Source organism: Stegostoma tigrinum, chromosome 33 (genome assembly GCF_030684315.1).
Source record: "Stegostoma tigrinum isolate sSteTig4 chromosome 33, sSteTig4.hap1, whole genome shotgun sequence".
NCBI classification, from domain to species: domain Eukaryota; kingdom Metazoa; phylum Chordata; class Chondrichthyes; order Orectolobiformes; family Stegostomatidae; genus Stegostoma; species Stegostoma tigrinum.
Genome location: NC_081386.1, coordinates 32,225,933 through 32,239,016, shown reverse-complemented (window position 1 = coordinate 32,239,016; position 13,084 = coordinate 32,225,933). Strand labels below are relative to the sequence as shown.

At 44.1% G+C, this 13,084-nt stretch overlaps 1 protein-coding gene across 12 annotated transcripts in view; it reads left to right on the top strand.

Annotated features, from left to right (window-relative positions):
* tle3a (TLE family member 3, transcriptional corepressor a) overlaps window positions 1–13,084 on the top strand; it is an 84,043-nt gene that overhangs the window by 13,487 nt on the left and 57,472 nt on the right. The window lies entirely within an intron of this gene.

Below are 13,084 nucleotides of genomic sequence, written 5' to 3'. Positions count from 1 at the left end.
TTGGCCTTGCAGTTTGGGTGGAATGTTGTTTAAAGTTGTTCCCTGTTCCAGTTCTGCTTCCTTCCTGTTCCAATCATCATCTGGGCAAAGATTTGATCAGTAGGGAGGATTGATGTGCACCCCCCAGGGGCAGTTTGTCACATCCAACAGTGGAAGTTCAATCTGGGAAGCTTGTACACTTTTTGCCTGCATTGCAAAATCTGCTACCAATTGCTGCCCTTTCCCTCACTAACCTGATCTGGAACCAATTTGAATTTTGATTGTGATGCTGTCACTGGAATTATTTCCTCTTGGGGGTCCAGGACAAGGCAGGAAAACTTACAATTGCAAAAGGAGGCTAAATCTATACACAGTGCTCCAAATGTGGTGTTACCAAGACTCTGTACCACGGTGCAACCTTCACTGTGCTTGTGTTTCACTCCCTTGGCAATAAACAGCAAAGTTCCACCTGTCTTCCCGGTTGCACGCTGTATTGACGTCTATTTGTGTTTCATGTACCATGACGCTCATCCTCCTGCACGTTGGAATTCTCCTCTCTCTCTCTCGGTCTCTCTGTCTGTCTTTTGCGCGCTGTCTAATTGGCAGGAAGAATAGAAAAACAGTATACAAAGTGGGTAAATTCATGTTTTTCCACATTCTCCCCCCCCCCCCCCCCCCCCCCCCATTATACGCCATCCGTCAACTTTTTGCCCATATACTTAGCCTCTTAAGGCTCCTTGACACCTTTTTCTTTCCCCCACCTCTCTCTTATTGGTTAATGTAGTGACCATGCATTGAGCCCCTTTATCCTAATCGGGGTGGGGATTGCCCCAGTACTGATTTCAGTGACCCTCCCCAGGTGACAGCTTGGGAACCTGAACACTGTCCCATTCTCCTTACTTGGTGCATTGTGTGAACTAACTAAGCCTTTATCCATCAGTTAGAGCCAGGCAGTTATTGTTATGAAGCACTATTTCATCAGAAAGGGGAGTGGGAATTTGGATATCTGTCTTTGTGCAGTTTGACAGCTTTTCTTCTACTGGGGCTGACTATCTGAACAACAGTGTGCCCTGTTCATGGTACATTTTCCTTTTTGAAAGGAACAAAAGAGCTTGTTTTACTAATCTGTGTATCAGAACATACAGGGCCACAGTTAAAAGATGGCATACTTGTGATCTACAAATCTGAGATTCCTGGGATCTGTCCGTGCTGATCCCCCTCAAACAGGGATCACCTTCCATTCCTTTTGAGCAAATCTTCCAGGATTCCTGTTCCTGATAGGAACATTGTCCTCTCATGGAATGGTTGCTATCCGTGCTTTGTGTTGTTCCCTTCTCGAGTCTACATTATTTTTGTAGAAAATATCCACTTGCCAGGCACTGGAGGACTTCTATGGATCTGTATTTGTCTGTGAGTTGTTACAGTCCATGTCAATGGGAGGTGCTGAGGGGAGAGAGAGGGTGGGCAATGTTTACCATGACCCTGTTGTTTCAACTGAAATTTGAAGAAGGATATTTGTAGCAAAAGATAGGTTTTTTTTTGGCTTCAACAACTTGTCCTCACATATTCCTGTCTGGCCTGCTTTATTACCAAGAGCTTGTCCCAGTCACTTATCATGAAATGTCAGATGATGCCAGACAATGTTGCAGGTTACTGAACTTCATTCTCTGATTGTGGCTTTGCTGTCAAGGCTTGTATTTGTCATCAGTCCCTTTAATTTGCCTTGGGATCAATGTATTAGACCTGCGTTTTGATCTGCATGGACTTTTTGGACTGAAGGGTCTGTGTCTATGGTGTGTGACTCCGATGTAGTTGAAGGAGGTTGTTACAATGGGGTAACTCATGAGGCAACTTGTGCCCCAAGTTTCCTCAACCAACCTTTTTGAGGGTTTTGTGACTGTGACAGCTTAATGACCACTGGGTCATCAAACTATTAGCATCATTGTCACCCACAACATTTTTCAATGCATTATGTTCTAATCGACCCTATCCAGAGATTTTATCGCACGTGTTTTGGAGCAGATGAGGCTTGAACCCTGACCACCTAGCTCAGAGATAGGGACACTACCACTCTGCCACAAGGGTCCTACTCTTGCACTTTGATTCTGAAATTTGTCAGACCCAGATTTAAGACTGTAGCTGATTTAACACAGAAAAAGTAACTGCTTCAAGCTTTTTGCCAGCCCCCAGTATCAGCTCAATGGAGCACTGAGAAATTTTAATGTACTGGGACTGTCTTAGTAGGACGCTGAAAACAATTTTGTGAATTTATTTCAAGCTTAATCTTTCTTTTGAAAGACTGCAGTCTTGGATAATACATGCATGTTTTTGTTACTGAGAGTATTGTGGGATACAGCCTCTGGCGCAATATAAAGGTAAGACTATGTTAGTGAAACACTGCAGCGTTTGCACATTTGATAGCAGGACTTTTCACTGCTAGACGCTCGGGGACTGGTTAGGCTGGAAGCCTATTTTTCTTCACAGCAAGTGTGTTTCTAGGCAGTAGCAAGTTGCAGCTTGCATGTGGAAAGGGAAGAAAAGAATGAACTTGCATTTTTATAGATTCCTCCACAACCTTAAGTCATAAAGAAGTTCACAACTGATGGAGCTTCTTCTATTAGTCATCATTTGTAAGAAACAGCAGCCAGTTTGCACACAACATAAACTTACAAACTCGAATGTAGGATGGGCTAGGTCTATTTTAATTGACATGTGCAGTGACGTTCTAACCCACCTCTGGAGCAGATGGGTCTTGAACCTGGACCTACTGGCTCTGAGGTAGGGAGGTCACCATTGCCCCCACAAAAATCCTGAGTAAACTGATTTGTGATGTTAGTTAACGAGCTTCAGGAAAGATTGTTTTAAACCTGGACCTCCCTCTTTCTCCAACTCTAGCGACCACCTCGTTTTCTACACACCCTGGCTTTCCTTCTGCTTCACTGTAGTGAATAAACGTCCTCAAGATGTAAATGAGCTCCATGACCAAGAGCAGAAGGGAAAATGTGGGGTGAAAGGTAGCCACAAGGATCTTAAAACAAAAGCATGAATTTCCTGATGCGTGGAACCCGAAAGAAAAACACCAAAATGCTGGGAGTATTTAGCTGGCCTGAAAACATTCGTGAGGAGAGAAACAGATCACTTTGTGCCCTCGACTTGGGGGGGGGGGGAGAAGAATATTCCCGTTTCTCAGATTATAGTAGGAACTGCCGATGCTGGAGAATCTGAGAGAACAAGGTGTGAAACTGGATGAACACAGCAGGCCAAGCAGCATCAGAGGAGCAGGAAAGCTGACGTTTCGGGTCTGGGCCCTTCTTCAGAAATTTTCTGAAAGAAATGGTGACCAGAGAACGAGAGGTGACAGTAAACTTCTTTTTACACAGCAAGTTATACTAGTGGATGTAGAGGCCATGGTCACTTTCTGAAGAAAATTGAATGGATTATTTCTGAAGGGAGATGTTTCCTGGAGACTGAAAACAATTGGATTGCAGCTTCTAAGAGCTGGCACAGATCTAGCAGGCCGAATGGCAACAGGCGCCCTGTGCTTTTTGATTCAATGACTGTGTCGCCTGGAATAAGTTTCTTGTTGGGATGTTGGATTTTTCTGCTCTTGAAGGAGTTGACTCCTCCTTGGTCTATAGGTGTGAGGCTGGAAAAGCCCAGCAGGTCAGACAACATCCGAGCAGCAGGGAAGTCAATGTTTCAGGTCAAAACCCTTTGTCTGGACTTCAGCCTAAAACATTGACTTACCTGCTGGCTTCCAGCATCTGTGGACCTTACTGCCTCGGAGTCCATTTCTCAGTGGTGTTACTGACCATGCACTGCCTGTTACTGAGGGAGCTTGTCCCGGGGGAGGGTTGTTTAGGTCTGTCTTCTGAGGATGGTGCAGACAGACTTTGTTCATTGTGATCGCAAAGTCTGATCCTGGTCTAAATCCAACTGCACCCCTCCCTCTGGCCGCCTCACTGCTGTGTCATTGATTGAAGCTGGGAGGCTGAACAACACGTAGGATGACCCTCTGGGATGCAGTTGAGTGAACTAACTCCATAGAGGCCCGTACCCTTTCATCAAGTCACCTCCTTGTTTAATCACTGACAGACCTTTAGTTATATCCGTCTTCAAAGTCAGCTGTGAGTGCCAGCGTCTCTGTTCCCTCTTTTTATCTGTCAACCAGGTCTTCCCAACTGCACCAGATTAACAGTCCCAGTCAGGCCACTGGTGTTCTGATGTCCAGCTGGCTGACCTCCTTACAATCACTGCACATAGGATACTTTGGAGACGCTATATAAATGCAGATAGAGTGCTGAGAACATTGCTGTCCTGATTTTAAATTTTGCTTTGCCACTTTTGTAATTCTGCTCTGAATCTAAACTTTGTGAATTGAGATATATGGGGTTAACTGAGAAACTGAAGCAATTGGTTTGGGAGGTTGGGGGGGGGGGGGGAAATGTGTTGAAGAGCGCAGCGAACAGGAGAGAAAGCTGGAGTTTGGGAGCCTGGTTTCCTGTCTGTTAGCCTGCGGCTGCCCCTCTCTTTATCCACACACTTAATTTGCGAAATGGCTCCGATTGGCAACTTGAACTCAATTGAATGACCTGTGTTGGTGCACATTGTGTGGTTTCACAGACTGTGGTCAAAGAATGGCGCAATTTACATAATGATCTCTGGGACTGGTTCTCATGTCACCGTGGTAACAGGAAAGATGGATTGAGAATTATTCTGGACTGAAATTACCCATTCGTCGTTCTGAGAGGTGTGTGCCTGTGTCTGTGTCACTGAGGCCTCTCTGAACAGTATTGAGGGGTGTCTGGCTTAGTAACATCTGCACTCTGCTAATTGGGACTTCTTGTTCTGTCGCAGATGAATAGACTTAGGCAACTGACAGTTTTTAGATGTGTTTTTGGAGCCTGCGCTTACTCTGCGAGTTGGGTTGAGCTGACAAAATCCTGCGGTTCACCACTGTCTAGTTATGGTGTTTGTAGGTGGTGGGGCAGTGCTCGAATCAAACAAGCACATGGGTCCTGTGGCAAAGGGACCAGGCAATTCAACTGCTTCGTAGCCGACTGATCAGAAACATTTGCCCAGCTCGAAACAACTGTGTACGAGACCCATGTCTAACAAAAATCTATCAATCTCAACTTTGAAATTTTCAAGTGATAATGAAGCAAGGCTGGCTTGAACAGATGCTGCAGAATTTGATGACTCTGAAATAGTATTTGCATCTGTGCTGCAGACTCATTCTGCCTGGCAAGGTATCATTCTTCTCATTTTTTTATTTGATTTTTTTTCATCTTGTGTACATATGCTTGCAATCACATCATTTATGAGGTTCCTTTTTTTGATTTTTAACCTGTTGAGTAGAATACCCTTTTCCACAATAAAAAGAAGGGAAGAGTTGTGGTGGGGTGGGGGGGTTTGTTGGTGGGGAAGAGAGAGAGACCGCTGTCCTTCTGTTTCTGGATAAACAAAATGCAGCCTGACAGTTTTTAAGATGTAAACAAAGGTTTCAAGTTTCTGATACACCACACAGAAGTGTTAAAGACAGATGTCTGGCCAATTGAAAGTAGCTGGACTCTGCTGAATAGGGATTAGCTGTAACTGACTAAGACCTACCTTTTTAACAGGCTAATAATTGTTAATTTTTTGTTCCATCCCACTCAGGGCGATGTGAAGGCATTCCTACCTGTGTAGTTTTCATCGGTCTGCAGATGCTGCTGGTTTTTTTTTGTTTGTTTGTTGTTGGATTTTGGCTCCTGCTACAAAGAGGGCTCATGGTCTGCTGACGCCCTGAACAGAGCTGGGGGGGGGGGGGGGAAGGAGGTGACTGACCGGAGTCTTTGCTTGCTGTAGGAAACAGTGTTATGCCAGCAGTTCCTTTTTCAGCTCGACTACACCCTTGTACTTCCCCATTCCCGCTGCTCTCGGAAGAGCAGAACTTTCTCCTGAATTTTCGACTTGACATTTTATTACTGACCAGTGGAGGTGTTGTGCAGAAGGGGAATGAGCTTGTTTTGACAGTATCTCGCTTTGATCAAATTGGCTGCTGGGTTCTGTGCGCTCTGACAGGTACAATAGTGAATGCATTTGGGTCAGCTGTGAAACACTTTGCCACACCTGACATTATGCAAGATACCATGTAACTGCAAGAGTGGATGGTCTGAGTGTAGGGATCCCATTTCAGGTTCATGCTGTGGACTTGGCTTGGCTTGTTTCCTAGTTCTACCAGGTGGGGCATGCTGTTGGTCCATCAGTGTGGCACAGTGACGTTCCCTCTTTGTGTAGCCTCTGTCCCTGTACAGACAAGATATGTTACATTGTTGAATGTTGTACCGTGGATTTTGTTTTGGGGCTGGGGTGGTGGGGTCTTGAATTTTAAACCACTGGGAAAACTGAGGCCTGTGAACGGGAGAGGCTTGTCAACCATCCATCTGTCTGAAAGTGGCTGGTCGCCTTTGGGAATGCCCACCAAGGTACACCAGGGAGAAAAATAATTCAAAGACAATATATATTATTTTCAACTTTAAAAACACCTCTTTAATTGGGAACTGTAGGGCTCTTAACTTGCAGATTGATCAACAGAAAGACTTCGCCCCATCACTTGATATGTTGGGAGTGTACACAATGTAAAAGTGACAACATTCCCAGAGTGCATCAGTAAATATTGCGGCAAAGGTTTACGGTGTAATTATTTGGAAACTTGGCTTTAAAGCAGAGGTGAATGGGTATTGAAGGGTCAGAAACATTTTTCTTTTCATAGTGAGTCTGAATAACCTTTCCAAGTAAATTCCATGATTTTGAGCTAAATGAGTAGACAAAGCTACTAGTGAGGTAATTCTTCAACACTCTGCCAAGTTGGACAATTTACAACAGCAAGTGCAGTCCTGTTGGACAAGATCCATCCTATTAGCTGTGCTGTTTAGCAGCTTCCAAACTAGCAAATCGGATCAGGTCAGATCGGTATGCCTGATTGGCATGGACGAATTAGACTGAAGAGTCTGTTTGCATGCTGTATAACTGTATGACTCTAGTTGAAGTAACTGGTGGGGTGGGGGGGGGGAGAGGAATATTCACTTCTTGCCAAGGCTCAATGAGATGAGTCAGCGAGTTACCTGTGCCTCATCTTGTGAATCCACAGAAATTTGCCAACAGAAAATGCTTATGACCTTGGTTGAGTAAAAAAACCAGAGTGAAGATAGGAGAGAAACTTCAGTGGGGCTCAGTGTCAGTAAACCATCGAAGCTTTATTTTTGCTCTTAAAAGTTTTTTCAAAATTGTCTCAGAGTTTTTGCTTTTTGTGGAATAAACATTTTGTTTTTTTTTGCTAGAAGTGTATTGGCAGCCTCTTGTGAACATACTCAGTGACTGATTTCCATGATAACCAAACGACGAAGGAGAAAAGGTTTTTCATTTGTCAAGTCTGTTTCCACTCTAGAATCTGACTTATCCAGCATTACCCTCAGCTGGGATGGTAATATCCACAGTACATAATCTCAGTGTGAAATGACACGAAGGAGCACGATAGCAAGTAGATCATAGATTCCCAGAATAATATCAGGACATAGAGTTAAACTTCTGACCATGACTAGATACTATTGAGTATAGAAGGCTTAATGGGTTATCTAATCGAGATGATGTTTAAGAAATCTGGATGGATATAGGGAAACTGCACCCCACTGCTGTTGGGATTGGGGGAAATGTAGAAAATGGGGACACAATCTTAAAACCTAGAGGTAAACTGTTCAGAACTGACAACAATAGCTGACGTTTCGGGTCTAGACCCTCCTCTCTGAAGCGTCAGCTTTTGTGCTCCTGAGATGCTGCTTGGCCTGCTGTGTTCATCCAGCCTCACATTTTGTTGTCATGAATTTACACATGTTCTGCCTCCATTCTGTGTCATTTTTAAATCCTTTCTGTTTGGGCTGTTCAGTGATGCATTATTGAGCATCCAAATGAATTTTCTTTATTAAATGCATCTAAATTAGAAGCAAGAAGGAAAATAAGTACTCTAGTTTTGGAAATCTGAAACCATAAGTGGATCATATGCTCAACCAGGTTGGATTAGCATTGGTAGAGAAGAGGAAAGTGGCTCAGATGTCATTAGGGATCCAGTCTTGTTGAATCTGAGCCTGTGAGTCTACCTTCAGAGTTACCTTTGAATTTGTTTTGGTTGTCCTTTTGAACCAGTGTATTCCAGACCTCTGCAAATCATTTGGTGCTTGAGTTTTTTATATTACTGAGCATTGTTTGGTATTCCAACAGGCAACAGTCATTCAGCAGCAAAGGGTCTACATGAATGCAATTTTTAACGATTTTTTAAGAAACATATTGTATGTTATTCTTAGACATTGACTTTTGTCTTAAGCAGATTTTTCATTATGTCCTTAGCAGGACTGATGTGAGAAAGGGAACAGTGACTTATATAACATGGGGAAAGGTTGCCAATCAGATAGCATGGAGATGAATGAAGCCAGGACACACAACTGCCAGTCTGAGCTGTTTCAACTCTGATCCCAGACTGTTAGCTTTAGGTCAGGCTCTTCACTGGTGCCTGTTACATCTCCATGGTGCAACCTCTCTTCCTGATGTATACATTAGCTTCTAGTTCCTTGCCTCCTGGCCTTAATTTGAGTGCATATGGTAAAAGCGTCAACTTTGTCACTTTTTTAATAGTTTTTAAGTTCTGTACTACTAAACAATGAAATTTTCAGAGTCCGACAGTATAAGACAATTGTATGACTGTGATGGTAGAGAGAAGGTGTTGGATGTTTGGGATTAGAATGAGATGTTGTGGTGACACGGCTCAGTGGTTAGCACTGCTGCGTCAGAACATGAGGGACCCAGGTTTGATTCCAGCCTCTGGCAACTGCCTGTGTGGAGTTTGCTCGTTCTCCCTGTGTCTGTGTGGGTTTCGACCCACAATCTGAAGAGTGCAGTCTCGGTGGATTAGCCATGAGATGTGGAGGGTGAAAGGGATAAGGTAGGCTGTGTGGGGGTGAGTGTGTTGCTCCTCAGAAGGGCAATGTGATTTGATGGGATGAATGGCCTGCATCCACACTAGAGATTCTACAATTAAATTCCATCCATCAAATTTGAGCAATTTTGACCTTCCCTACCACAAGCGGCTCTCTTGGGTTGTTTGAGTATGTTTGGCATTGGTTTTGTTTTTACACTGAAGTGACTCAAGGGATTTGGTGGGGGTGGGGAGTGTTGTTGAGGGAGAAGATCACTCTCTCCATTGCATTGACTGGGTGTAGGTTTGAGGGACTAAATGGCCTGCTCCACCTCTTATTTCTGGACTAATTACAGCCCTCCCACATTGCATTGGGTGCCTGTGAAGGCACATGTTTGGAGGAGCAATGGTCAAGAGCTGGGAGATGTAGGTGGCTTTTTAAGGAAGAGTGAGAATTTGGGAAAAACAGCGCTGAATTTATGGAGCATTTTACAGTCCGAGGGTATAGAGTGGAGTGAAGGCAGGGAGATTCACATTGGTGAAATATTATAAAGATTACCCTAAGTCACATGAGTTAGTTTAAGGGGTTACACATGCAAGTTTGTGTCTTGCATGTTCCTTTATGTTTCTTTATAAGAAACAGGCATTGCTTTTAAAGCTGGTGCAGTTAATGTTTGTTTTGAGGATGGGTAGAGATCCTATCTCATGGCATTGCAGCCGGGTGTTCATTGTGTGACCAAGGAAATGTGACCAAGCGTGGAGAACTTCGCGGTGCTCTTTCACACAGTCCTTTGGATTTTCTTTTGATGCGGGCAGCTAGGACCACTGTTTTCCAATGCATCTCTGACGATGCAGAACCCCCTCTGCCCTGGGAGGGTCAGCCTGGATTCTGCTTCACACTGGACTGAGACCTGAATGCTTGGCCTAGTGGAATCAGCAGACCCTGAATTAAACTTGGGAGACTGTGTGTCATTGGTGGCGATCGCTGTCCTGCTCCGTAGTGCTCCTGGATTTTACCAAAATCCCAAACTTAGTCCTCTTCCTGAAGCAATAGAAAATAACAAAGACAAATGGGAAGCAATGGAATGTTCTAGCATTTGATGTTCATTTGCTGCAACTTTGTTGTACTGAGGGAGTCTGACTGAGGTGTCATAAAGCTTCTCAGGTTCACTTGACTGTCTCTGGCCAACTGTCAGCCACTTTATTAAAACTAAACAGCTGAGAAGCTCCGACCAGTTTGAGAGCATCTGTTCTGTTCGCTGTGGGCTACACTGAGACATGGTGCTGAGGGAGCTTCTCAAAATGGGGCATGGGAAGGTGAAGCTCATTGAATAGTTGGTCAGCTGTTCTTTGAGTACAGCTTTGGTCGTAATCTGCACTCGGCCTACTTTAAGATTCATTCTGGGTGACGTCCTGGTGGAGGTTTACTGAAGAGCCTACATGGAGATGGTTAGGGAGTTCAGTGTTAAATCTATCAATGACCTAAGGACTACGACAGTTTTGGTCTAAAGGTGGACTCCTTGCTCGGCCTCCGACATCCTCTTCCTTCATCTCTAGCTTGTGTTTATTTTTCTTTCTGTCTGTTATGTCTCTCTCCTCCATCACCGCCCTTTTCGCATGGAGCCGGTCTTGTGAACTGATATGTTTACATCTTGTATGTTGGTATAGAACATAGAACATAGAACAGTACAGCACAGAACAGGCCCTTCAGCCCACGATGTTGTGCCGACCATTCGTGTATGCACCCTCAAATTTCTGTGACCATATATATGGTATCAACGTGGACTTCACAAGCTTCAAAATCTCCCCGCCCCCAAACGCATCCCAAAACCAGCCCAGCTTGTCCCTACCTCCCTAACCTGTCCGTCCTATCTCCTCCTACCTCCCAGCCTCATCCCCGCTTCCTTGATCATTTTGTCTTCCCCTGACTGGCCAACCACCACCCTAACTCCCACCTACACTCACCTTTACCGGCTCCATCCCCACCTCCTTGACCCGTCCATCTTCTGTCCACCTATCTGCTCCTTTATCCATGTTCCATCCACCTCTCTCCCTCTATTTATTTCAGAATCTCCTTCCCCACCTCCATTTCTGAAGAAGGGACCAAACCCGAAACGTAAGCTTACCTGCTCCTCTGATGCTGCATTGCCTGCTGTGTTCATCTAGCTCTACGCCTTGTTGTCTCTTTTCCCTGATATGTAATGTGGTTTCAGATGAGTGCATATATCACAATGCACAGGGCCTACATGTCTGAAATGAATGGAACCTGTTGCTGTTTTACTGTATGGCTTTTGTTTGTTGAAACCCAGACTCCACTGTACAAAAGCAGACAAATAATGATCCAATCCACCAGGCAGCCAAGGTTAATTGGTATTAGCTGCCACACACCACCACGTGCACAAATTCCAAAAATGCCTGGAGGTTCCCGTTACATGGGGATGGGTGCTGCATGTGGAGCAAATACTGTGAAATTTTAATACTTATTGATGAAGCTCAAAAGCACAAAGAAAATGTTGAATTCTACATTGGTAATACAATCCTGGTATAAAATCAATTCCTGCTACTAGCAGAAGCTGAAAGAAGACCAAATCACGATTCTTGCAGATTTTTTATTACCCTCAGCTCTTGAACTGCATTCTGAACGTATTGTACACCTAACTATCCCCATCTACTCCCCTCGTTGCCTTCAACTCATCCCATGTCCTACCGAGGTATTCCTCCACCTCAATCTGACCATCAGCCCGCTACCGTCATATGCACACTCATGCAGCACGCAAGCACTTCACTCGCGCCACCACCCAACATGGTATGTTCGAACTGTTTTTGATTACAGAAGTCTACTCTACTCCTGAGCTTGACCCTGGAACTCAGAATGCTGAAGTTTGGAGTCAATGCCATTTTGACAGCTGTTAAACTCCAAAGATTACGTGACAAGGTTTAGTGACAAGGGAATGGGAACAGCTACTGTGATGATTGTCTTAATGAAACTTTAGTAGATGCCTCTGAGCTGCAATGTACAAGAATAATTCTTTTTGAACTGTTTAGTCAGATACCATTCCATTTCATTGCACAAGTACTTGTGAAATTTATGGTGTGTAAAGAATGTGTTCAGCAGTGACCATTTCACATGGTCAGGAATAATGTTTTCTAAGCAAAGGAGCTTTGGATTTGTTGAAGTATTTCTGTTCTTGGCCTTGTTTTCTAAGTGAGGGCTGACCATGAGGGAGATTGTTAATAGAGCTGCTTAAGGTACAACCTGTAATTTGTTTGGATGACAGACTGTGTGCTTGATTGGGCAGCATGGAGAGTTGTGTGCTCAATCAAATGGAACAAGAAGAGCAAACCTCTGGTATTTTAGAGCAATTGGGCTACGCCTGGGGTGTTCTCTAGTGTCATGTTAAAGGGTTGGGCTAAAGTACAATCCTGTTTTGAAAGGTCCTAATTGAGTAAAACAATCTTGAATCCTTACTGAAGGATTGTCTCACCTGGGCCAGGAAGTGCCAGGATCCACCTACAATTGGGGATTGGTTCACAAACTTGTCTTGAGTGAACAAGGCAGAGATGCCAAGCGAATTGATTCACACTGTATCTGCAGTGTCTGATTGTTCCCATGGGAACAATGGCCTATTGGGCCACAGTCAAGGATGCAGGCTCAGAATCTCCCTATGGCTCTGATAGAATATCTATCGTGATTTTTCTGGTGGCGATTGGCAATTCCGGATTTTTACCAAGGATTGATCCTGGTGTGATGGTGAGCTGCCAATATTCATAGCCCTCTGGTGGTGAAATCATACAGGAGTGTGCGGGAAGGCAGCTTGGAGGTTAAATGTTATCCGTGATCTTATTGAAATGTAACAAAGGCTGAAGGTATTTGAATGGTCAGCTCTAGTTTCTGTTTGCAGCTTGAGCAGCAGCTCTTTACGAAAACTCGGTATTGCAACTTTCTTGATCTACTTCTTGCAATTTTGTATAATTGAGATTGGATCAGAGAGGGGATGAACTAATCCTCTGTACGGTTCACATTTGAATTGGTCGAGGTTGGGGGTCCTCTATACCAGCTTGAGCTTTCAGGACCTTTTTTTCTTAATAATCTAATCTAATCTAATCTAATCTAATAGATATCCAATTATTAAAATGTGCCTCCGATCTTCCTGTCTC